The following is a 26,738-nucleotide window of genomic DNA, read 5'->3' on the forward strand; positions in this document are numbered from 1 at the left end:
CACCCGCGTGAAACGTTAAGCTTTGGTTACAAAGGCTGGGACCAAGCTGAAGCAACATCATGGGGGCTGGGTGGGAGCTTTGTTCCTTTGGTGCTATGAGGTGAGATCATCTCTTTCAGCTTTTGTTCCTGCCTTTCTGAGCTCATTTGCTGGTTTTTCTCCTAATCCCAGCCCCTTCATCCCGGAGCGGAGCCTCCGATGACAAAGCTCCGATGATCCCGGTCAGCCGTGTGAGCCTTCCCTGGGGCATATTTCTTCTTGTTTCTGTTTTTAAGAGGCACAAACAAAACAAAACAAAATACACTCATCTTAAAAATGATTTATAATGCCCATGATAGAGATTAGGTCGATGGATCCCAATTTAACTTTCAGAAGGGTTTGAGATGTTTCCAATGTATTTTTTAGGCCAGAGACCCATGAGATCCAGCATCAGGGTGTCAACTTAGATGAGAACAAGTCAACCCTTGTCAAATGCTTGAAAGTGGTGAATTCATCTGTAAAGATACCCAGCCTCCCAGGAAATGTGCTGTTTTAGCCTGAGTAGGCAAAGGAAAACACACAGGAGGAAAATGGGCCAGTTCTGCCCATGATTTGCTTTGATCATTGCTGTTGTTTCCTCTGTTTTGCATTCCCCAAGATGGTCAAAGGTGTGCACTGTGAAGACATCTCATTGCTGGAGGACTTGACACATTCCTCCAGTTCATTTATTCTGATCTACTTGCCCACTGGAAAATAAAGGACCTCATTCATCAGCATTTATTCATTTAAAAAATACGTATTGAAAACCCACTGCATTCCAGGCACTGTGTTAGGCGCTGGGGAGACAATGATGAATGTGATGCCTGTGGGTATCTGAAGTTTACAGCCTTGGGGGATGAGTCTTGACCAAACAGCAACAGGGCACTGACAGACTGCAACGGTGCAGAAGGGATGCATGGTGCTGGGAGCACATCCAGTGGTCAGGAGGTTTCTCTGTGGCAGCATGATGGAGCCAGGCCTGAGGGATGGGTAGGGATCAATTGAACCAAAAGGAGAGGGAAACACACTAGATCCAGAGAGAGCAGTGTGTGCAGAGGCCCAAGGGTGGGAAAAATCGCGATGTGTGCGGTGGAAAGCAGAGGAAAGAGAAGAGTTTATGATGAGGCCAAAGGAGTCTTTCCAGGGACCAAGATGGTGGCCTTGTTCGCCATCTCAGAGCACACACCACTTGGGGAATAAAGTTACCTTCCCAGTCCTATTTTCCTGGAGATGCATTGTGTGAGCCATCTCTGAGCTTGTCTGATTTCCACGTTGATCTTGACTGAGCATAGAGCCCTTAGAAAGTTTAACCTCAAAGACAGATGATCCGTAACTTGGGCCTATTCTAGGTCTCCTTTTGGCCTCCTTCAGAAATAGGGGTTTGTCTCTATTTCTCTTCAGGGCTTGGTTTCTGTTCTGAACCAGGATTTCCTGCTCTGGTCTTGAACTTCTCTCTGTCTCTAGTTTCTTCATTCATTCAACAATGAATATATATATATATATAAACATACTATATATTATATGTAATATTATATAATGTGTACATATATAAATATATAAGTATATATAAGTACATATAATTATATATATAATATAAATTATATATAATATTGTGTATATGTATGTATGTATATATATTTTGAGATGGGTTTTGCTCTGCCACCCAGGCTGAGATGCAGGGGCATGATCTCGGCTCACTGCATCATTACAACCTCTGCCTCCTGAATTCTGGTGATTCTCGTGCCTCAGCCTTCTGACTAGCTAGAATTGTAGGCACACACCACCACGACTGTCTAATTTTTGTATTTTTAGTAGAGACAGGGTTTTGCCATGTTGGCCAGGCTGGTCTAGAACTCCTGACCTCAAGTGATCCACCCGCCTTGGGCTCCCAAAATGCTGGGATTATAGGTGTGATCCACTGTGTGTAGGCCTCATTCAACAAATATTTATTGAGCCCTTATCACATGACAGCACTGGTCTAGGCCTTGGAGATGCTTTGCTGAGGATAAGAAGGCCTGCTACCAGCTCTCATGAAGCTCAAGTCCTGTGCTAGGGAGAGGACTATTGGTCTTTACAATCAGATATCACTTTCCCCTTTGCTTATTCATTGTCCAAACCTCCTGCTGTCATCCTCGCCTTACCTTATCACAGGAGCTTGGAGATAGGGCAGACTCTAGACCATTTGCAGTGGACAGCACCATCCTCTCTGGATTAGCTCCCAGCTCTGTTCTCTTGCTTCTTGGCTTTCTTGCCACAGTTTAACGCTGGAGCTGAGATATTACAAGTATCTTGCTGACATCCACCACCCTGTGCTGTGACTCCAGGTGCTCAGAAAAGCTGCCTTCATTGTTATTTTCCTCTGGGCACATGTCCCTGCTCACCATTGGCAAATCTTCTGAAGGCAGCATTAGTATCATCCAACAATGGCTTATTCCCACTGGCCAGCAGTTAATGAACTATTACTGGGGATGGTTAATGCCCTGTGAAATCAGTCATTAATTGTAGAAACAACTGATTTTGGAGAGGTTGAGGCAATTATTAAAGCTGTTTATGATGGTGTTGGCATAACAAAACACACTGCCATGCTGCCCATTCATCATAAGGAGAAAAGCCAGCGCCATAGCTTTGAAGTTTTTCCCTAACAGGGAGTGGTCATGGCTGCTGAGCTCCATCAGCCCCTGTAGCCACACTCCTAAAACCGTGGCTACATACACTGGAAGTCAGCAACAGTGCTCCTTCGGGGGGAAAAAAGGTTCACCTGCTAATGGCCGGCAGAAGGAGGCAGCATCGGATAATGGATGAAGCTGTTCTCGGGCGGTGGCTGTTCCTGGTTGTGGTGGCTTCTGAAACGGCAATCCAGGGAACTGCTGAGGGACAGTGAGGTTTCTCCAGGTGGTCTCTGAGATGGCATCCGAAAGTGATGATTCTGAGACTTTCTCTTTATTTGTTTTGTTTCTGGGGAGAATTTAAAATAAGCTGGTCCCTTTGTTAGTAGCGCATCTAAAACACATTTATTCATTTGCTCCAAAATGCGAGGTTGCCTCCTGACAGCTTAGAAGTCAGTCACATTAATAGAAACCAATAATAGTCTTTCTCTGAGCTACCTTTATCACGGCAGGGTAGATTTTCAGCTTCCCACCCTTCAGTCTCCCAGGGATTTCTGGAGCCCGGGGCAGTGTTTTGTATAAACACTTGAAGAAGTCCTAAAAGGCCCTAATCCTATTGTTCTTGACATCCTCAGCCAAGGTGGTGTGTAGGAATGTCTCTCCTTTAGTCACCCTGCATTCACACCTACTGGGTCTGCATCAGGCACTCTCACCCATAATATCCAGAGAGAATGGTGACCGTGAAAGGTTTGTTAACAGGCAGAATTGCAGAACTCTTATTGTGATTTTGCAAAAATCATCTAGGCCACAATTGGGTAAGGATGCCAGGTGTATGCTCATAGCAGGCTGGTTTATAATATTGAAATATTGGAATTGCTCTATATGATCAATCACATAAGGCTAGAAAAGTACATTTTGGTACATCAATATGGTAGAATATTGTGCAGCATTTAATACAGTTATTAAAATCTATGCTTACTGACATAGAAAAAAAATGCCCATGCTATATTATTGAGTGGAAAAAAGCAAGGAACCATATAGGCTTCATCCCATTGTACTGAAAATGCACACACATGTGGGTGCGTGCACGTGAAAGGGTCTCTGTTGATAACACCCTAATATGTTAACAGTGGTTATTCTGGGAGAGTGAAGATGACTTTGAAATTCCTCCTTATACTTTTGAATGCTGTCTGAGTTTATTGCAATGAGCATGTCTTGATTTTATAATAAGAAAAACGTCTTTTTGTTAACATTTAATGGAAACCTGTTCTATTTTATTCATTGTGATAAAATGATGTCCTATCAGGATTTCCTAAAGCTCTTTATGTTACTTGCCTTTATTGGCCAAATTAACATGGAGTACTATTAGGAAAAAACAATTTTAAATTTAGAAAATTATGAAATCTCCAAAGAATATTAAAGATTAAGTTGTGAAAGTAGAAAAATCAATGACTTGCAATTTCCTATTATGTTATAAACCAAAACTAAAGACTGGGCAACATCAGAGCAAGTAGATGGGGTGGGTGGGGCATATGCCGACTGAAGCAAGGATACGGGGGAGGGCTGGGGAGCAACAATCCTACAAAGGTAATGTTTGTGCAGCGATGGTGGGTGCCGATGACGTATAAGGGTCTGTAGGTCACAGGAGTGATTCTTGGCCACACAAGTCTGAGAATTTATGATGACTGAATTTTTCACTCTGCCATTAATTTTGAGTTTTCTTAATTTGCCCATAATTCCAGATCCAGCCTTGCCTTTCCCTGGGAATCTTCTCTCCTGTCTCTAAATGTTGGAGGACTTCTTCTTCACTCCTTTGCTGAGAATTAACTGTATCAGATACCCAAGAAAATGATCATTTCCAAGTCTCCTTAAATGAGCTCTTTCTCTTGTTAAACATCATTGCATACACATCTTATTTTAAAGTACTGAGGCACAGTTGAGATTTCACTGAGTGGTGTTTTCAAATTCCAGTGTGAGGAATTGTCTCTTTAACAAAATTTGATGCAAAGTGCAAAACCTGAAACCTGAAATAAAGACCGTGAATCAAGTTTTTATTTAACTTATGAAGCACCTGGAGGAAGAGAGCAGAAATTATTTAAAACACATTGTACAAAATTAAATATGTTAGAAGAATTACCTTTGGGGATGAATATAAACAACAAACATACAGTACACTTAAAATTATCTTTGTCGTCATGGCCAGAGGGGAATTCTGGAAAAAAAAATAAAGCTACAACACAGTAAACATCAATATCGTCCTATTAATGGCTGAGCAAAAGAATATTCCACAAATTACATTTTTTTTTTTTTGCTATTAAAGAAAAAGCCTGTATATTGTCAGAAGTTTTCTAGCTTTGAGCAGATAGGTTATGAATAGAATAGTAAAGTGAAATCAATGCAAGACATATCCTAGTGGGAAGTAGAGGTATTCCTAATAAGAATGTTGTAAGACCCAGGTCAAAAACCAAACCAAAACCAAACCAAACTGGGTAACCCCCAAATTATCCCTTTAGAGTGTATCTCTTTACCAATGATGTAAACAATTTGTTCTTTATTATCTGCTCTAGTGCAGTTTTAAAATAAGTTCCTTCATTGTTTCATGTATCTATATTTTGTTTCTCCAGCAAGATTTCAGTCTATTCAGGGGAGGGGCAATTTGCTCTGCTTGTCTTGTGTTTCCAATCACTTTTGTTGTCAGGAGAGCTGAAGGCATGGCAGGTGCTTCCCAGTTATTGATTCACTGGGCAAGAAGGAGTGTGAATCAGAAAAGAATAGCTTTAGCATGGCTTGCTAGTTCCAGTTGGTTGTTAATAGCTTCTTAAAGCCTCTAGTTAAGAAATATTCTGAAGATGAGTTTGGGTTGAACAGAAAGAAGATTGTGGTTGATGGATAATGTCTGCCAAGGGCACAAGAGTGGTGGTACTGATGCCGTGTGCAGTCCCTGACCCTGAGTCAACCAGCCCTGGAGCCACCACACTTCTGGGCTCTGTTATATTAGATAGACACATCTCATTATTTAATGCACTATTAATACGTTTTTCATACTTATAGTTAAAAGCTTCCTATATCACAGAATCTCCTATTCACCAACCCCAAAACTTCAACAGTAGTTTGACTCAGAAATTATAATTTTATTTCTACAAATGAATAGAATATTTTAATGAAAAGCCACATACAACACATGATTAGAAAAAATTCTCAAATATTCTTTTAATATTCTTTTCTTTTTTTTTTTTTTTGAGACGGAGTTTTGCTCTTGTTGCCCAGGCTGGAGTGCAATCGTGTGATCTCGGCTCACCACAACCTCTGCCTCCCAGGTTCAAACGATTCTCCTGCCTCAGCCTCCCAAGTAGCTGGGATCACAGGCATGCACCACCACACCCAGCTAATTTTGTATTTTTAGTAGAGACAAGGTTTCTCCATGTTGGTCAGGCTGGTCTCGAACTCCCGACCTCAGGTGATCTGCCCGCCTCGGCCTCCCAAAGTGCTGGGATTACAGGCATGAGCCACCATGCCCAGCCTCAAATGTTAGTTTTTGTCCTTACTAGTTGAGTAACTCCTGCCTAAGTTTCCTTAAACTCTTCAAATCTCTGTTTTCTCATTTGTAAAAATGGAACAAGATATATCTCACATAATGATGGTAAAATTTAGATACCTTAAGCACACAGGCACTGAACACATCTGGCATGCAGGTGACTCATAGTAGCTGCATCACCCATACCAGGCTTCTTTCCTTCTCCTGACTTTACTGAGGAGGTCCAACCTCGAACACTTGGTAAAAAACATTCACCATGAGGCCAGGCGTGGTGGCTCATGCCTGTAATCCCAGAACTTTGGGAGGCTGAGGTGGGTGTATTACATGAGGTCAGGAGTTCGAGACCAGCCTGGCCAAAGAGATGAAACCCCCATCTCTACTAAAAATAAAAAAATTAGCTGGGCGTGGTGGTGTGTGCTTGTAATCCCAGCTACTCAGGAGGCTGAGGCAGGAGAATCACTTGAATCCCAGAGGCAGAGGTTGCAGTGAGCTGAGGTCACGTCACTGCACTCCAGCCTGGGCGACAGAGTGAGACTCCATCTCAACAAACAAACAAACTTCACTGTGAAGTCCTGGAGTGAGATAGCACACAGTCTTTCCTTTTGGACTGATGAATTTCTTTGCAAAATTGCCTGGTGATTCTGGCATCATATCCCTTTAGGTCTGGTGTAGCTAAAACGCAATCTAATCAGGAAAATAAATTCAATGCAAACTAATACACAATTTGGAAACCTTCTGAGAGTAGATGCATTTTGCACTTTGGAAGATTTTTGTCTTATTTTATTACAGGACTGTATCTTCTGATAAATTAAGGGAGATGAGTTGTTTCTGAGCCAAAGAAACCCTTACAGTGAAATTAAAATTTAAATCCTTTCTGTGTTTGCTCTGTCAGACCGATGGGGCTTTGTCAGAAGGGACTTGAGCTATGCGACTCTGTTTTATATTTTTATTTTTTTTTCTTGGTCTAAGAGGCCCTTATTGACTTTTTCTGTAATTTTGTTAGTCTGTTACTAGGATATTGTTCTCTAATACAAAGGAAAAGGCGGAAGCTGTAGGGAGAATGATTTAAACCTCAAAAATTGATTCAACAGCAAGTAGAATTTCATAATAACTAAGATAATGGGTTTGAAATGTAGCTAGATTTGGGTGTTAATCCTGTCCTTGCCACTTAACAGCTGGGTTACCTTGAGCAAATTGTCTACCTCTTCAAGCCTCTGTTTCCACATCTGTAAAATGGAGATGATGCTTGTAATGTATAATCATTGCTTTGTAAAAACCTCCCTAAATTTAGTGGCTTCAAACAAAACTCAGTTAAAAAAAATTCTCAAGCATCTGTGTGTCAGATGCCTGCAGGTCTTGGCTGACTCCCCCACGTGACTGCAGGCTGCTGGGAGACAGCTGCTCCACGTGCCCCTCATCCTCTTGGAGCAGCAGGCTAGCTGAAGCGTGCCCCTCTCGTGGCGATGGCAGAGGGGCAAGAGCTTGAGCTCAACAAATCAAGCATTCATCCAGCCCTTTGTCAGTCCTGCTAACATTTCATTGGCCAAAGTAAGCTACATGGACAACCAACCCCACAGCCAAGGAGCAAGGATTATGCTTCTCCCATAGGGCTGGTTACTGGGGGGGTAAACAATCACCAATCTGTTACCAGGTAAATACCAGGCTCATAAGGTTGTTGTTAGGATTGAATGAAATAATAAAGTATTTTGCAGAGTTACTGGAGCTTCCTGAGTGCTAAAACAGGACAGCTATTAATTCTACCTACCATTGCTACCATAACAAGGTATATTACATGCTCCTAGTGAGTACAAGTAATGAAAAAAGGACATTATCAAAGCAAAAAACAATCTGTAAATATGGTGGTTTAAAATACGTCTACAAAATTTTTGATACTTGTCCATTCAGAAAGTGGGATCTGCGTTCTTCCTTTTGAGTGAGGATTAGATTTAGTGACTCTTTACAGGAACCAATAGAAAAAAAAGTGGAAATGCAATGCCAGAGACTAGGTCCATGTAACCAAGGTCCAGTTTTGGTCAATGGAACATGAGGCACATTTTCTGGGAGGGTATCTGGGAAACCTTTGGCTTTCCTAATAAAACATAAAAAGATGAGGTTGGTGTCACCCTTGCACCACTTCTTGCCTTTGAGGTTGACATTGTTTACAGCAACAGGTGTCATTTTGTGACCAGAAGGGTAGGATCAAGAGAATTACAGAGGTGCCCTTGTTGATATGATTACGTAAAACCAACATTACCTACTTCCAGATTTATTTTTATGTGAAACAATTAGTTGGGATTGGCCAGGTTTTCTATTGCTTATACCTAAAAACATTCCAAACTCATAGAACATGAGTAGAATAGGCTGAATAATGGCTCTCAGAGATGTTTATTATCTTCACATCCAGAGCCTGTGAATATTACCTTCTTTGGCAAGAGGGACTTTGCAGGCATGATTAAATTAAGAATCTTGATATGGGGAGATTATGTCAAGTTATATGGATGCCCCCTAAATGTAGCCAAAAATGCCTTTGTAGATGAAGGGAGAGGGACATTTGTCTATAGATGAGGACAAGGCAAAGTGCTGGTGGAAGCAGAGATTGGAGTGATACAGCCACAGCCAGGGAAGGCAGGTGGCCACCCGACATCAGAAAAAGTGAGCAAAGGATTCTTCACTGGAACCTCCAGAAGGAACCAGCCCTGTCCACACCTGGGTGCTTCACCAGAGTGAGGTGGGGAACACTGAGATGATCTGGGTGAGGTCAGGGAAGCCTTTCCTGAGGGAGACATAAAAAAGTGAACTGGCGATGGCTTGATAAAGAGCAAGGAGGGAAAGAACGAAATACATTTATTTGAAGCTTCTTATGGGCCAATCACTACGTATGCCAACCAGTGAATTCTCACAATTATTGTGTGAAAAAGATGCCATTCTTATTTCCATTTTGCACATGAGGAGAATGAGGCTTCTCCCCTCTTCTTGGTCTCCTACTTCTTCCCTCATCTTTTTTCCCTCCTCCTCCTCTTTCTCTCCATCCTCCTCCTCTCTCCCTCCATCCTGCTCCTCTCTCCCTCCCTCCTCTCCTCTCTCTCTCCCTCCTTCTCTTCCTTCTCTTTCTCCTCCCTCTGTCCCTCCTTCTCCTCCTCATTCTCTCTCTTCTTGTCCTTCTCCCTCCTCCATCTTTCCTTCTCTTCTTCCGCATCACTTTTCCTCTGGCCCTTACCCTTCCCCTCCTCTTTCTCCTCTTGTTCTTCCGTCTTCCTCCTCATTTTCTCCTTTTCCTCTTCCTCCATCTTTCTTCCTCCTCTTCCTCCTCCTCCCCCTTCCCCCTCCCCACTCCCCTCCTCCTCCTCCCTTCTTCCTCCCCCCTTCCCCCTCTTCCTCATCCTCTTGCTTTTGCTCTCCTTGTGGTAATTAGAGAGGAAAAACATGTGCCATTAACCTCTAGCCACCCGGCACTGTGTAGACACCTGATGCATGCTGACTTACACGTCACATGGGAGTTTGCACTGACTCATGTAAAAGTTTGTGCTCATGCACACACACACACCCTCACCCCCACATACACACGCATGATTTCAGGACTTGGACATTTTTTACTTCTGAAAAAATGACCACAGTCTTGTCAAATGCTTCAGGAGAGAAAAACATTTCTCTTTTGTGCCATGATTTGCTCAAAGGCAGATGCAGAGTGTTCGTTCAAATGCTTCCTCTCCCCTGATTATCTTGTACAAAGCTCTCCATTTGGGAATGGTTGCAGGTTTCCTTGTCATTCTCTGGCTCTGGTTTATAGAAACATAGATCATTTGTTGAGGCACACTTCAAAATCAGAGTGCCCTCAGTTAGAAATTGTTCCATCTTTTAATTCAGGCATAATCCTAATAGAGACACCACTCTCAGGGCTGAGGAATCCTTGTAGGATTCTTTGATCAAGGGACACTTTTGAGTTCAGTGGCCTCAGCTGTCCAAGCCCTAAAAATAACAATGGAGCCATTTACTATCTGGAAATGTCGATTTCGGTCATTTCCAGTGAAAGAAGCATACACCTGTACCTGTATTTGAGTTCAGAGGAAAAAACGGGAACAGGAATAGCGTTGTGGTGTATTTCCAACATGTGGCAATGCGACCCTTGCTCCTATGCCAATAACTTTAGGTGGTATTAAATTACATCTGAAGGCATTTGACACCCTGCTCATTTATTAGCCATCTTAGAACTATCTTTCTGATTCTATGAGATGAAAGTTTCATTTTGGTATGTTATGCTTCTCAAACTCTTATGAACTTTTGTGTTTAACAGAGAGATTTAGTCTTTACCTAAGACTGAAAAGCCCTCTGCTCTGCCAGCCTCCCCTTCCTCACTCCCGCATCCCTACTCATTGCCACGTCTCTCTCCTTATTTCCCTCAATCTTTTGCTGCCACCGCTCTTTGCTGTTTGTTACACACACAGCCCATTCCCACCTCGGAAACTCAGCATACTTCATCCCCTAGGTCCTGGAATGTTCTTCCCCCAGAAATCCACGTGGCTCAATCTCTCACTTCCCTCTAATCTTTAATCAAACACTGCATTCTCTGTGAGGGTGACTCTGTCCACCCTATTTAACATAGCGCCACCCCCTTCTCCCCATCTCCAACATTCTCTCTCTTCTTGCTCTGCTTTATTTTGGAGCACTTTTCACCATCCAAAATATTACAAAGTTACTCGTTTACTGGGTATCTCCTCCGGGAGTATATAAGCTTCATAAATTCAAGAGTTTTTGTCAGTTTGGCTCACTGCCCTATTCCTAGAACTTGAAGAACAGTGCCTGGCAAATAGAAGATGCACATGAAAAATTTTGTTGAATGGATGAATGAAAGAGTTGGTTTTTGACTTTGGCAAGTGGGAGCATTAAGTTAGAGTTTAGTAACAATGCTGTGTTCCATTGTGGTTATTGTTACCTATGCCTTTTATTTTGGGCAAGTGATATTAACATCTGAGCCCTCAATTCCTGGTCTGAAATCCCTTTAAAAGTCCACATTCTTATTCCCCAACAATCTGTTGAAACTGTGTCATTCATGGCGTTGTTTAACATGTTCTTGGGATTGTTCACAGTCCAGATGAATATGGATTTCATTGTGTTTTGAAATGCATATTTTGAGGCCTTATATCAATAAAGGCTTTTCATTTTCTTAAATGAGTTTTTCATGTACAGTCCATATTTTTCATGATCTTGGGGATAAAATTTGTTGACAAGAGAACTGTGTGCTTTTTATTTCTGCCTTGCCTCAAACTTAACCGACAGATTAGCCAATAAAATTTAGATTTGAACTTTGGCGATGGGCTTGACTAAGATCTGGCCTGTGAGGCCTGGGCAGACACTCAGAGAACTGATTTTGAAGAAACACCGGTGTCAAAAAGATGGAGAATGGTGGAAAAATCCTCAGGAAGGCAAGCAATCTGAGTTCTGAATTTGAGAATGGTTTGGAGGAAGAAGGCTGTAATTCTAATTAAACGCATTCTCAGATGCATCTGAACTCTCCACATGCAATGATGGACAGCTACCCAATTAATTCATTATGCAACACATTTATTGAGCTGCTACTATGTGCCAGGCATGTGCTGAGTGCCAAGCTCCCAGTGATGGAGAAGCAGAAAAGGTTCTTACCTTCCTAGAGCCTAACATTTGGAGGGTCAGATGACAAACACATCAACACACACAAGTAATCATTTGTAACCCCTCATTACAAACTGGGATTAGATCATTGAAGGAAAAGTTCAGAAGAATCAGTAGAAATTAACAACACGGGTGAAGAACTGCAACTTAGCTTGGTGGTGAGGACATCCAGGAGGCAAGCTCAAAGTCCCACCAGGCCACATTGTCCCTTTCTCTTCCCCTAGCAGCCCTTCATGTCACTCTTCCACCAGCAGTTCCTTCCTATCCTTCTGTTACTCATTTTCTTCTCCTAAGCCAGTGGTTTCCCAGCCTCTTTTTTCTTTCTTTCTTTCCTTTCTTTTCTTTTCCTTTCTTTTCTTTTCTTTTGTTTTTGAGACGGAGTCTGGCTCTGTCACCCAGGTTGGAGGGCAGTGGTGTGCTCTTGGCTCACTGCAACCTCCGCCTCACAGGTTCAAGTGATTCTTTTGCCTCAGCCTCCTGAGTAGTTGGGATTACGGGCACGCACCACCACACCTGGCTAATTTTTATGATTTTAGTAGAGACGGGGTTTGACCATGTTGGTCAGGCTGTTCTTGATCTCCTGACCTCGTGATCCACCCACTTCGGTCTGCAGAAGTGCTGGGATTACAGGCGTGAACCACTGTGCTCAGCCTCCCAGCCTCTTTAACATCCAGGGGAGTTGCTGAGATACCCCCATTTTCCCCACCAAATAACTCCCTAGAGCCATCTGGCTCCAGTACCAGCTTCTGCATCCCCTCTGTCTTTATTTCGTGTCATTGTTCTGGGCCCAGCCACACTGAACCACAGTCATTGGCTCACCTGTCCATCTCCTGTACCTGCCTGGAAGCCCCTTGAGGGCATCATTTCTACCTTCTCAGCATGTAGCACAGGGCCATTGCTTATGAAAAACTAAGTGATAATAGCTAGGATGTATAGGTATATACTACGTGCCTGACAGTGTTCAGATACTTTCGCAACTCATTAAATCCCCCCAAATTCTCCAGGAGTTGGTGTTATCACCCCTACTGTATGGAGCAGAAAACTGAGAACAAAGAGAATAAGTGATGCAAATGCATAACTGGAAGTGGCGGAATCAGGCAGCCTAATCCCAGACTCCAGACCGTCAACCACCATGCCCTCAATGAACGAATGAATGAACGAGTGAATGAATAATTTTTTATGTTATCTTATCCCATTTTATTTTTAAATATTAACAGGTATTATGATGGGGAAGCCCTGAAAATGATGGAAAGCTTTGCACTCTACTCATTCAAACCCTGTTTTTCGCGCATCCTTGGTTTTTGAAGATTTCATTACAAATTCCTGGAGATGGTTGCAGGGCAAGTTTTTGCAGGTGGGAATTCCTAGGAAATAATCCCTCCCTTTCTACTTCTTCCAGCCCCCGTGCAACTGTTCTCATCAGGGATATTGTTAAATTGCTGGTATCCACAGCTGGTTCTACCACGAGATTGGGAAGATACGGGAACTAGGCATAGTTTACCAAAGCCAATGCAGAGAGGCGTCTCTGTGAGCCTTTCCTGCAGTCCTAAAGTGCCCCAAATAGCCTTCTCTTTCCCCTCGTGCCATGTAAATAAGATAAAATTATCACTTACTCAATACCTGCTGCATGCCGGGTACTACACAGGTGACATCCTTACCTCAAGGCGCACCTTCCCCAGAAGAGTGGATGCTCCACCCCTGGACAGCTCCTCACCTGTCGGTTTTTGCGCTTGGCTCCTATTACGATCATGTGGAGAACCTGGCGCTCAGAAGGAGTCCCAGGTACTGTTCTGTTTTGAAGACCCTGGGCCTCTGTTCTTTAGTAGCTCCCCAGGTGGTTCTGCCACACATTTAAGTTTGAGACTTTCTGCACTTCATAGTTTAGGGCACATCAGCATCACCTGGTGGAGCCTTGAAGCGCTGAGCATCTGGTGTCCAGGTGATACGTGTTCAGAATCACCATATCTGCTGATTGCCCTGGTCATAGGAAGACGGTAAGCTGGCCACTCGTCCTTCCCTCCCAGATCTTTAGGAGGCTGTGGGAAGCCTTGGAGGCACCCAAAATCCAGGAAACAAAAACCTGGGATAGAGGCTTTTGTGCAGGTAAGAAGCCTTTGCTTTTCATTTTGATTATAGTGTGTTTTTGTTAGCTGGGTGGCTTGGGGTTGGATTTGTTGTTTGAAACCCAGATTAATATAGCTCACCAAGACCTTTAAAACTCAACTCAAGGTATCTTATCTGTGCCTGTTGTTGTGGGGTTGGAGATAGGGTGAGTGAAGACTGTTTCAGTGTTATATTTTCCTAAGCTTATTCACATCCAGTCTCTCCTCTGATTCTAAGTTCAGCAAGATTGGAGCGGCCCTTTTCACAAAAGAGGAGATTGAGGCACAAGAGAGATGAGGTGAAGTGGCCTGCTCAGGGACGCAAGGTTATGTGAGTTATGTGGCTGGGGCGATAGTCAATGATGTCTGATTCCCAGATGGTCTGAAATAGAGTAGCAGCTGTGGCTTGGGCAAAATCTCCTAAACCTCATAAGGCACTCACAGACTGCCTGCCGCTTCTACAACAAACCACAGCGACACTAGTTAGACTTAGGGTTCTGGTGATAAATTGGCATTAATGAAATCTCAATATCTACCCATAAAGAGAAAAACAAAAAATCTATAATGGGCCCTGATGGGCCATTAGATCTTAATAGGAATAATACACATTCCTGGCAGAGCACATTACTGAACTGAGTGAGCCTGGCCCAGCCCATCCTGATCTGTAGCATCTCGATATTCTTACTATACCTGTAGATGTTGGATTAAGGTAACAGTAACAAAGATCGGGGAGGCAAGATTATAAGTTAATAATACAGCACTTTCACTTAAGGACTGAAGGAATGAACTTGGACAAATTATTGAAACACTCTGAGCCCCTGTTTCTAATCTGAAAAATGGAAACAACCATTCTCTTGTCAGCTTGCTGGAAAGAGGTCATGATATCTCACTGTTTTCACTTGCATTCCCCTGGTTTCTGGGTGGATTGGATACCTGTTAAATGTAGACGGATATCTGTAGTTCTTTTGTACACTGCCTATTTATCTGTTAGTCCAGTCTTTTGAGTTGTTGGCCTATGTTTTATTTATTTTATTTATTTTTTGAGATGGAGTCTTGCTCTGTTGTCCGGGCTGGAGTGCAATGGCGCAATCTTGGCTCATTGCAACCTCCACTTCCCAGGTTCAAGTGATTCACCTGCCTCAGGCCCCACGGAGTAGCTGGGATTACAGATGTGCGCCACCATGTCTGGCTAATTTTTGTATTTTTAGTAGAAATGGGGTTTCACCATGTTGCCCAGGCTAGTCTCAAAATCCTGACCTCAAGTGATATGCCTGCCTCAGCCTTCCATGAGCCACTGCACCTGGTCTGACCTATGTTTTAACAATATCACTCTTTTTGTGACAGATACATATATATTGTCTTCCTATCACTTTTATTTAGACAATTATATTGAGGTATAATTACCATAAAATTCAACCATTTTAAATACACAATTCAGGGATTTTTGGGGGTAAATTTATAGAGTTGTGCATCCATCGTCACAATACAGTTCTGGACCTTTTCCACCAACCCAGAAATTTCCCTTGTGCCCATTTTCAGTTTATCCGTGCTCCCACCCCTAGCCCTAGGCAGCCACTGATCTGTTTCTGTCCCTATCAGTTTGCCTTCTTTGGGCATTTCATATGAAATAGAATCAGACAATATGTAATCTTTTCTGTCTGGCTTCTTCCACTTAGCATCATGGTTCTTAGGTTCATCTATGTTGTAGCATTATTTAATATCAGGACTGCAGTTCTTTTTACTGTTGAATAGTATTCCAGTGTTGGGATATACCACATTGTGTTCTCGCCAGTCCTCGCTGTGTATGTGGGCAGATTTCAGCCAGGAATACACTGCTCCCAAAACATGATCGTAACCTCAGGCAGGTAGAACAAGTGGCCCTCCTTACCTCCATGATCATTATTGATGACGCCACCCGGCTTGGGCATTGCTCGTTGAACTGTGGTAGAGAAGTTGCTGGTCTATCCCCCACTAGGCAGAGTCTCTGCCAATATAACTGTTAGAGGGGCAATAATCTAGTGATGGTGGTGGTGGTGGTGGTAGTGGTGTTGCTGCTGGTGACAGTGGTAGTGGTCGTGGCAGTAGTAGTGCTGCTGCTGGTAGTAATGCTGGTGGGGTGATCGTGGTGGATTCTGCAGTCCTCCTCCTCTTATCTAAAGTCCAGCAGTTTCACAGGTACACATACTTCTCAGATAGCTGTATACCTTTGGTGATTTCCAGAGCACTGAAATGGTTGGCTTTGTCAATTTTGTCCAGATGTAGAGTTGCTCTTGGGGAAACGATTCGTTGATCTCCTTGTTCAGCCATAGCTGGAAGGCTCATCCTGCCTCACAATCTTTTGATTGCCTTTTAACTTAGCTAGGGGTTCTATTGCCATATAATTTTGATTTTGACTTGCGTGTCAGTATCTCCGTTTTAGCATTTATTTTTGTCTTGCTCAGAAAGAGTATCTTAAGATCATTAACATATTCTCTCATACTTTCCTGTAATACTTGACAGCTTTGTGGCTTATGTTTAGAGACTCCTGAATCATGTGCAGTTCCTTCTTGGAAGGGTTGTACACATTTATAATTCCACCAAAAAAGTATACAAATTCTTTTAACCATACTTAACCAGTGCTGAAATTTGCATATATTTCCTCACTGTTAAAATAGATTGTTTCGTTATTAGTTTCTATAGTTTTATGTGTTCATGTTATTTGCCAAATACTTCTTTTCATACGAGTCTTTCTACGTGGCAGATGCTGAGCCCTCCTTTCTCATATTTGGTGCAAATATTTCACCAATATGCTGTCTATTAATTAACTATATTTTATTATAGCATTACAAAATAATTTTAGAAAAACAGGAAAATAAAAGCAAAATAAAAAATTTAAAAGTGTAGTTTTTTATTTACCTCTTAGTATTTGTGTTTTCACAGTTGGTGCACACATTTACCCAAAAGATCACCTGACAAATAGTGGGGTTTTTTTTCCCAACTATTGTATAATAAACCTATCTATCACTTAATCCCTAACATAATTTTCATGATCAAAAAGCTTTCTATTACATGGATATGTTATACTTTGCTTAATTTGCTCCCTTCAGTTGATCCTTAGGTTCTTTGCAGTGTTTTACTGTTGTATATGGCATTCTAAAACACCTGTAGCTAAATTGTTATAGATAGCTGATTTTTTTCCTAGCATGCTTTGCCAGAGAACATACTGATTTCTGAAGCTTTTGATACAGGTTGACAAATTGGCATCCAGAAAACTTAATACAAACTATATTCTCACTAGTTGTATGTAAGAGTAACTTTACTTCTAGGACAGCAAGTATTACCATTTTAAAAAAAGGTCTGCAAATTTGGAAGGCAAAACTGCATCTTTTCAAACAAGATGGGGTGCATTTAACGTGATATGGCTGTAGACTAAAACTGCATCCTTTCGATGTGTTTAGCATACATTCATAAATGTATGCTTTTTATAAAAATTGTGTAAATACATATGTGCATGCATATATATACTTCTACATGTGTGTATGCACATATATGCATTTTTAAGTGGCCATTTGGTTGCTAATGAGGTTGAACTTTTTCTAGATTAAGCAATTACATGTCTGCTTTCATGAATTGCCTCATGTCACTTTTTTTTTTTTTTTTAGACAGAGCCTTGCTATGCCACCAGGCTGAGTTGCAGTGGCGCGATCTTGGCTCACTGCAGTCTCTGCCTCCCAGGTTCAAGCGATTCCCCTGCCTCAGCCACCTGAGTAGCTGGGATTACAGCAGCTCTGCCACCATGCTAGGTTAATTTTTTATATTTTAGTAGAGATGAGGTTTCACCATGTTGGTCAGGATGATCTCGATCTCCTGACCTCATGATCCCCTTGCCTTCGCCTCCGAAACTACTGGGATTACAGGCATGAGCCACCATGCCTGGCTTTTAAATTAAGAGTATTGATCCTTTTATTATTTACTTATGAGTTCTTTACATATTTTAATTTACAGATAGGAGACCACAATGTTTTATAGTGTACTTTTTTGAATTTAGACTATGTCATCAATATAATTCCATATCAATAATATAATTTTATATCAAGATGAAAAAAATGGCAACATTTTACTTCCTTCCATTATCCTCTCCCTAACCATTGTAGATTGATTGCAAAACAGTGGAAAAGTTCTCATTTCTTTCCCCTTCCTTGTGTCTGTATCCTTTGCAATGTGGCTTTGCAGCTCCTCCTGTAGGAGATGGAATCTGGTGTCTGTGGCTGTTTTGACACTTACTTTGCCAGTGGCATAAGGGGAGTGACAGTGGCAGCGTGAGGGTTCGTGTGCTTCTGCTGTCCCTCGGAAACCTGCAGACATCGTGTAAACAAGCATGGGTGACCCTGCAGGTTGCTGAGGGACATGTGGCCCTGTCACCCAATGGGCTTAGAGGATGACAAGTCAGCCACCAGACTGGTAAGTGAGGTTGTCCATGACTGCCAGGCCCAGATGAACTGCCCACCAACCACTGATGCATGAGCCAGTCTGGCCAAGGAGATCAGTTCTGGCAGCCCAGATTGACAGAGCCATTCAGGCATCCCGTGGGGTCATCAGTCAGAATACACTGTGGTCGATTTAAACCACTAAATTTTGGATTGTTATGTAGTAATGGATATATATATTATAGTTGCTATGTTATATATGTATTTATATATATATTTATATTTTAAGAAGGTAATGTAGTGCAGAATCTGGATTTTGTTTTTACTCTGTGTAGGACTGTGATTTTGTATGTGTTATATCTTTCCATAGTTATTTTCATATTATTGTATTTGTACTTTATCATCATGGAGAAGTTTTTAATATTCACCACCAATCATTTTATACACTGTGCTCATGTTTGAGTTCTTTGTTTTGATATGTCTCTTGTCCATGTATTCTGCATATTGAGAGGAAAAAGTCATGACACAGTGCTATTTAAAAATGTGCCCATTGTAGTCACCACTGAGTTTCGCTTGAATCATAATTTGTACAAAGTGGAGGAGAAGTGTTTTCTGTTGGTTTGTTTTATTTCATAACTTCATGAGATAGGGACTGTTTTTATATTGGTTAAGATAATTATAACAGCTTCAGTACATTCATGGTTATGTTTGAGTAAATTAAAATTCAGTTTCCTAGAACAAAAGTACAATGAGCAAATACAAATTCTCCATTATAAAAAGGTTATTATTGTCTCAATTTTAAAATTATATAACAAACAATTCAAGTTTAAACTTAATGTAGAATCTGACATTAGAGCTTCAAATAAACAAACTAGTCAGAATTCAATTTCTGAAAGAGTAAAAACATACAAGAAAGAGCTTTTACTACACTGGCTAATATTTTTATCTTAGTAGGTTTAAAAGCATCTGAGTATTCCCTATCTTTTACCCTTATTTACATGATATATGCAGTATAAATAATTTATATGTAGTAATGTTTTGCCTAGGGCATTATATTCTCGTAGCTTTGTATCAATAATCAAAATCTGAGAATCTCTTAAAAGTTACCTATGAGATTATGTTTTAAATCTGATTTTAATCAAAGCAGAATTAAGAATGTAGAGATTTTGGTTTTCCATTTTACTAATATTTTAGTAATTTTCTCCCTTAAAATATAAAATGCATGTTACAATTTATGTCACTACATATCTATCAGTGAATCATTTTCAGATGTGCCTGTCTATTTGGCTGGGTATAATATTCACAGGGTAGCCATTTTTTTCTCCTTTAAAACCCCATTAACATGGATGTTATTCAGTTTTCTTCTGGGATATATTATTGGAAGGCCGGCATGCATTCTCTTATAGGTAATCTCAGTTTTCTGCCTAAATACTCTTAGTAGTCTTCTGTTTTGAATTAAAAGAAAACAGCGATAAAAGAGGTTATGTCTAGGTATTACTTCTTGTGTTAATGTTGCCTGTCTTTTCACTTTCAGAATAAATTATTCAGCTTCATTGTAGCTCTCATTTTACTTTCGTTTATTTTGGGTTCCTGCAACACCAGTTATCCATATGTTGGAGCTGGAACTTTGCCATGTGTTTTTCCTGTCTATGAACTTCCCTCTCAACATTTGTTTTTTTTACTTGGTGTTCTAGGAAAAGCATATCAAGATTGTTGTCCACATTTTTTGGTTTTATGTCAATTTTAGTCCACCATTTTAAATGCTATTTTATTTTTAATTCACTTATGGGGTTGTGTTTTGTTTCATTTTTCCTTTCCTAGGTTGGGAACCACTATAACTTTCTTGGTTGTCTTATCTACTTGTCTTATTTGAGTTCCCCATCCTAGAAGCAGACCCAACCAAAGGCCCAGCACCTGTACAGGGGAGGACAGGCAGCCAGTAAGAGGTGAGGTATTAAGCCAACTGCTACAGTGAGCAACTCAAGCTAAATCCTGAATGGAAACTCTGGGAAGTGGTGTAAACAAAAACTCCAAATTTTCCCTTTCAGGGGTTGGGGAGTCGGGGACATTTATATACTATACCCTGCCAATCACTGGTTAAAGGTTGTCTGCAGGGAGAACTTTACCATGACCATGGGCAAATGGAGTTCTGGCAACCTAGAGGCAGATCTACAAAAACCATGGAGATGTGTGCCCTCATAAATCAGCCTGGTGTGCCCATAAATTGTAAGAAGGGACTATGGGAATAATGTAAGTTTTGGCTACATTAGATAAAAAGAAAATCAACAAAACTGGATGCCTCCCTGAAAAAGCTATGGTAGCCAGGATAAATAGCGATTGAGGAACAGAGGTTTTGCACTATGACGCCTTGATTTAAATTCGATTTATTTCTACTACTTCTGGTGTCTGTTTAACATTTCTAAGACCTCTGTTTTCCTAAGTACAAATGAGTTATAACAGTAGGGTAGTTTTGAGAATCAAATGTGATAACGCTTGGTATCCATTAAGGGCTCTCATACATAAGCTTTTAAAGAATACTCAGCTATGAATTTACCTTTGAGTGCCTAACTGGTCATATCCTTTAATTTTATGATGTAGTGGCTTTTGTAATGTTCTAAATAATGTGGTGTGCTTTTGTATCCTGTCTCACTTCGAGTCAATTTGAAGAGCTGTCTAGCTGGCAGATCCCTAAAAAAGAAAAAGTATCTGAAACAACAAGATCTTGCACTTGTTTTGTATCCTGGTATTTAAAAGTGCTTGTCTGTTGACTATAAATCTTTTTATATCCCTAAGTAACCCCATGAGCTTCCATAGACAAAATTATGCTCAGAGAGGTTAAGCAGTTTACCCGGGATCACACAGGAGGAAGTAACAGCGTTGGAACTAGGGCCCAGGTCCCTCTGACTACTGCATCAGTGCTTTACCACAGTCTCATGCTCCCTTCATGTTTTAGACAGAATTATGGCCCCACAGGTGTTCATGTCCTAATTCCCTGAACCAGTGAATATGTTATCTTATATGGCAAAAGGGACTTGGCAGATGGGATCAAGGATCTTGAGATAGGGACATTATCCTGGATTATCTGAGATGCAATCATGAGGGTCTTTTTAAGAGGGAGGCAGGAAGGTCAAAGTCAGCAAAGGAGTTGTGTGGCCGGGCATAGTGGTCATGCCTGTAATCCCAGCACTTTGGGAGACTGAGGCAGGCAGATCACTTGAGGTCAGGAGTTCGAGACCACCCTGACCAATATGGTGAAACTCTGTCTCTACTAAAAGCACAAAAATTAGCCAGGTGTGGTGGCGCATGTCTGTAATCCCAGCTGCTTGGGAGGCCGAGGCAGGAAAATCACTTGAATCTGGGAGGCAGGCAGAGGTTGCATTGAACCAAGATCATGCCACTGCACTCCAGCCTGGGCCACAGAGCAAGACTGTTTTAAAAAAAAAAAAAGTTGGGCAGTGGAAGCAGGTGTGCATGAGAGAGATGGGAGAGAGAAAGATTTAAAGATGCTATGCTGTGCTACTGGCTTTGAAGTGGAGGAGGTGGGGCATGAGTCAATGAATGGGCATGACCTTCTAGGAGTTGGAAAAGATAACAAATTCTACCATAGGGCTTTTAGAAGGAATGCAGTCCTTCTTTTATCCCCATAAGACCCATTTCACACTTTGACCTCCAGAACTGTAAGATAACAAATGTATGTTGTTTTTAAATCATGAAGTTTGTGGCACTTTGCTTGCTACATCGGCCATAGGAAACTGATACACTTTGTAATGGTTAAGATTTACACACCTATATGTTGCTTTAGGCATGTAAAAATTGTTAATCCATTTTTTTTTATACAAGGAACAGTGCTTAGAAGGACATGCAGAGATGAAGAAAGGTTGTTCTGAGGATCTCAGAGTCTACGTGCAAAACTTCAAATAAGTAGGAGGCTTCGTCTGTGGGTTAAAATAGAGGCCAGCTTCGGGTTCTCCCAGTATGCAGAGGGAGAATTCAGATAAGTTTTCCTGATCAAGGTGCAATGGGAGCAGAGTCTTTCAGTATGACTATTCCCTAGGAAGAGATGTGCAAAGATTACCCTGGGCCAAGGGAACCACATATGCAACGGCATCAGAGAAGTATCTGGAGGGTCAGGGAGTGGAGGGAGCAGCCTTACATGTGGGGAATGATGGGAGCAACGACAGCTGTGGCTTGGCGTGTGGTTTTCCTTAATGCCCCCAATGTCTCCCAACAATGGCTGTCTCTCTGACTGCTCAGCATGGCACCATGGACTTGCCTCGGGCGTTCCAGGATCTGGGTCCTCTCAGCAGGGAAGGGGACTCAGGTTAGCATCTGCCCAGAGTTTGGCTGGCTCCAGGGGTGCCATCAATCTGCTGATTCTGAAGCACCAAGCGTCAATAAAAATAATCAAAGGAAACTAGCAGCCCATAAACAATATTAACTCCAGGACTGGTAGGCGAGGGGGTGGAGAATATTGGAGCAACACACATTTGAATACTTGGACAAAGCCCCAGTGCAAAATGTGCTTTCTGTATAAGAAACAGATGCTGATCAAACCATCAAGACAGTAAATGGTTTAATTTCATATTTTGAGAAGAAGACCAGGTTCTTTCCCCCTGTCGATGCATCTCATCATTGGGGACGTGTCTTCTCTCCAGAGTTTTAGATCCTGGGCCTTTTAAAGTTTCGAGGTGAACTCTGGACCTCACATTTGGTCTGAGTTTGGTCATCCTCTTACCCTCAATTCTGTGACTCTTTGACACAAAAACTGTTTCCCTTCTACCCGGTCCATGGCAATACAAGTCAAATAGTACACACCCTTTGAGCTCTAGCTCATGTATAAGATCTGAACTGATTTGTTTTCAACTGTATTATGGAACAAGGTACCATCAATATCACGAAAACTATGATAACAATGATTCAGGCACTGATGTAGCATGCTTGGTGCATAGCGTTCCTGACCTGGTTTAATTATCCAGGTTAACTAGTGGTGGCTTCCAGCTCTCCCCTTCATCTTGCGCTGTGTGGACAGGGCCTAACATCCGAAGTCCAGGTAAACTGGAAGATCTAGGCTTATCTGTTCCCTGGTGTTATAGTGAATTACCTCACTTCATTGTTTATATTTTATATAGATAGCATGCCCTATGTGCCAGGCATTCTTGTAAGCACTTAAGGATATTAACTCGTTTAATCTTTATAACAACCTAACATGGCAGGTATTATTATCCCAGTTTTAGTGATGAAAAAACCGAGGTGCAGAGAGGTTAATAAATCCCCTAAGGCTCCGTAGCTCCTACATGGCAGAGGTAGGATTCAAACACACAGGGTTTGACTCTGCCCCAAGGCTGTCCCTTTGGGACTGAGAAGATGTGGTCGTTCTGTGGCATCTTCTCACCTGCTCCCCTCTGTAATGGCTTGGATTGGAAGCCACACCTCTCATACCCCAGGGTTTTGTGGCTGCCCTGAAGCCGACTGCAGCCCTGTGCCAGCCTGGCCCCCTGCTCTCTCAGAGAGTTGGATTCTGTTTGCTTGCCTGGTCTTGGCCTTCGCAGCATTGTGAGGCCAGGAGGGAGGAGGGGAAAATGGCTCTCCCCACCCTGTTCCTCTTGACTTGCCAATAGCCACTAGGTCCTGAGCCAGCCACCCTGTGGGAAGATCTCCAACTCCCTGGGCCTGCTGCCACTGCAGATGTGTCCTGCCCCCAGCAGCAGAACCAGGCCGTTTCTTGGAAACTGACCAGGGGGTACCAATGGAGAAAAAGATTAAACCTCCTTCTCTGTCTACCCTGATGGTCACCTACACCCCACCACAACCCCAGAGTGTAGGGTAGTTGTGCCCATGTTCTTCTAACGGCTTCTCTGAAGTCCTGTCATAATCTTTGGGGCCTAAAGAATGTGTTGATCTCTTGGAGTTTGGCAGGTAGGAGACATTCTCTAATATTCTAGATGAGGTCCCTGCAATGCCCATCTGTAGGATGGGCCTCCCCACCTGTGCCTTGGAAAAGGCAGGTCCCGGTTTCTCTGATTGAATCCATGCCCCATGCATAGGGATTTGGTTTTTTGAACTTAGGATGGCACTTGGACAATTCTCTTTTGTTGTTCATTCAGTCAACAGACACAGATGGACAGACCCTGGGTAAAGCACAGGACATCCAGAGACCAACAAACCACAGTTCCTGCCTCATCCAGCTACAGTGTCCCGAGGAAAGCAGGTAAACATAGACTGATATGGAGAAATGAGAAAAGCTTTGATAGTAGGGAATAAAATGAGACAGACAGGGTAGACTACTCCAAGGTGGACAAGAAGGTCTTTAAAGAGCTGACATTTGTGTTAGGTCCTCAGAAATGGGCAGGGGTTAACTGAGCACAGAAAAGGAGGAGCCTTTATTAAGGTGCCAGGAACTACGTATGCAAATGTATGAACAGGAAAGAAAACATTTCTGATGCCCAGTGTGACAATTGAGACTTGTCATGTCATATGAATACTCTCGTTCGAGGAAGTAATGTCTGGTGCCACAGCAGCCACCTCGTGATGGTGAGGCTATTCAGCTAGTATTTGAGTCAACACCTTTGGGCTGTTTGGTGGAATATTACGTATCCTTAGGATTTAAGCCATGCTTTTGTTTTAGTTACTTTCAGATCAAAAGATATTGACTGATACAGCTATGATAAGAAATACAGTGTTTACAAGCAAAGAAAGGCATAAAATGTTGTTTTATGCAGTTTATTGTCTGTAGACATGGCTCTATCCGTAATGGGTAGATGTGTGTGTGCATGTGCACGAATTTGCCTGTGTGAATTTTTACAACATTACACACTCCAGTTGTGTCCCATCTTACTAGTCTAAATAAATACCAGTCAAAGTGGAGGGATAGATGCAGGTACTTCTTCATTGCCATACCACCTGCCCGAACACAAACCTCGTGAACAGTTACCTCCAGAACAAACCACACTCACCCAGTTGTTCACAAGGAGGATGCCAACTCTCTTCATACCTGCCGCACGGCTTTGGAAAAAATTTTAAAGTTCATCCTTATTTATGAAGTTAATACCTATAATGAAAAGGTTTCTCTTTGATGTGGGAGTGCTTTCGAAGCCTCGGTGACCTATATTGCCAATGTACTCTGTGTACGAGGTGAGGCAGGGACCGGCTGGGGAATTACCCATGTTTAATGAAGACTAAAATTAGAATTTGACTGAAATCCACAGAAATGGCTCGACAGCAAGTTCGAGATGCCCCTGGGGAGCTGTGGGCAGCTCAAATTTACCCACAGGCGTTTTTGAAAATGTTTTTTTTTTTTTTTTTTCCGAATCAGTAAAGTTGGCTCTTTTGAGCCTAGAATGCTGCTTGCACTCAAAGGCGCCTCTCCCCTCCCCCCACCCCAGCCCCCTGACACTGATGCTTTGAGGACAGCTAGGCGCCTCTGCAGGCCTTTGTCATGTTGGTCATGCCTGGATGAGCATAGCACATGAAGCCTGGTGATGTTCTGTTTTCCCTGTTGCCAGTGACCACACTCCTCACAGGAAGTTCTAAGAAAAATCATAGCATCAGGAGTGTTTATGCTGTTGACTGAACAAAGGCCCTAGATAGATATCTTCTTTTTCAGTGGTCCCTGCAAAAGGGACTCGGTTGAATTTTGGTAGTCTAAAAGCCCAAGAGAAATTTGACATTTTACTGACCAATATGGAAAGAGAGGCCTGAGTGTATTATAAGCTTAGTTTAGGGATCATTTCTCTAAACCCAGGAACCATAAAGACAAATAACTTAAAAGACGGTAGTGAGGGACAAGTATGGAGGTCCAGCTTCAGCCCAGTTATCTCATCTCACAGTGGCCCAAGGAAGGGAAGCAGCCCGGAATCAGGGCAGAGCCCAATTTAGAAGGTAAATCTCTCGATTCCTAGGCCAGTGTGTTTTCTGCTAGGGCCTCTCAGCCACTAGCATGACTGCTGTATTAGTTGCACTTGAATTATCGAGGAGTATATTTATATACTTGTATAATTGTAAAACTTTTAAGTTATAAAAGTATTTATAAAATGCTTGTTTTCACAAAAAAAGAAAACTATATGTAAAATGTAAATAATCACTTTCAGTCCTTCTCCACTTCCTGCCCACTAGGAAACTGATGTTAACATTTTGATATATGGTATTCTATAGCTTTTTATATTCTTATATAAACGTAGAAATATATACACATATAGACTAGAGGCACGTCTACCTATTTTTAATAAACCATTATACTTTTTCTCCAGCATTTTCCTTTATCATGTAATAGTACATCAAAAGTATCTTTCTGTATGTGTATACATCATCTAATTCTTAATAGTGTCATAATTTTCTATAATACAGATTTATCAAAATGTGCTCATCATTTCTTATCAGTCCACTTACTCCCTTTTTCAAAATATAACTTCATGCAACATTTCTCAGG

General features: G+C 41.8%; 1 long non-coding RNA gene across 1 annotated transcript in view; it reads left to right on the forward strand.

Moving 5' to 3' along the window:
- Positions 1 to 24,515, forward strand: part of LOC108535010 (uncharacterized) — a 197,196-nt gene extending 172,681 nt beyond the window's left edge. Inside the window, exon 3 of the long non-coding RNA XR_001887105.1 lies at positions 24,418 to 24,515. This is a non-coding gene — a long non-coding RNA (uncharacterized LOC108535010). The remainder of the gene's footprint in view (positions 1 to 24,417) is intronic.
- Positions 24,516 to 26,738: the final 2,223 nt, after the last annotated feature.

Source organism: Rhinopithecus bieti, unplaced genomic scaffold (assembly GCF_001698545.2).
Source record: "Rhinopithecus bieti isolate Rb0 unplaced genomic scaffold, ASM169854v2 scaffold_12151, whole genome shotgun sequence".
NCBI lineage: Eukaryota > Metazoa > Chordata > Mammalia > Primates > Cercopithecidae > Rhinopithecus > Rhinopithecus bieti.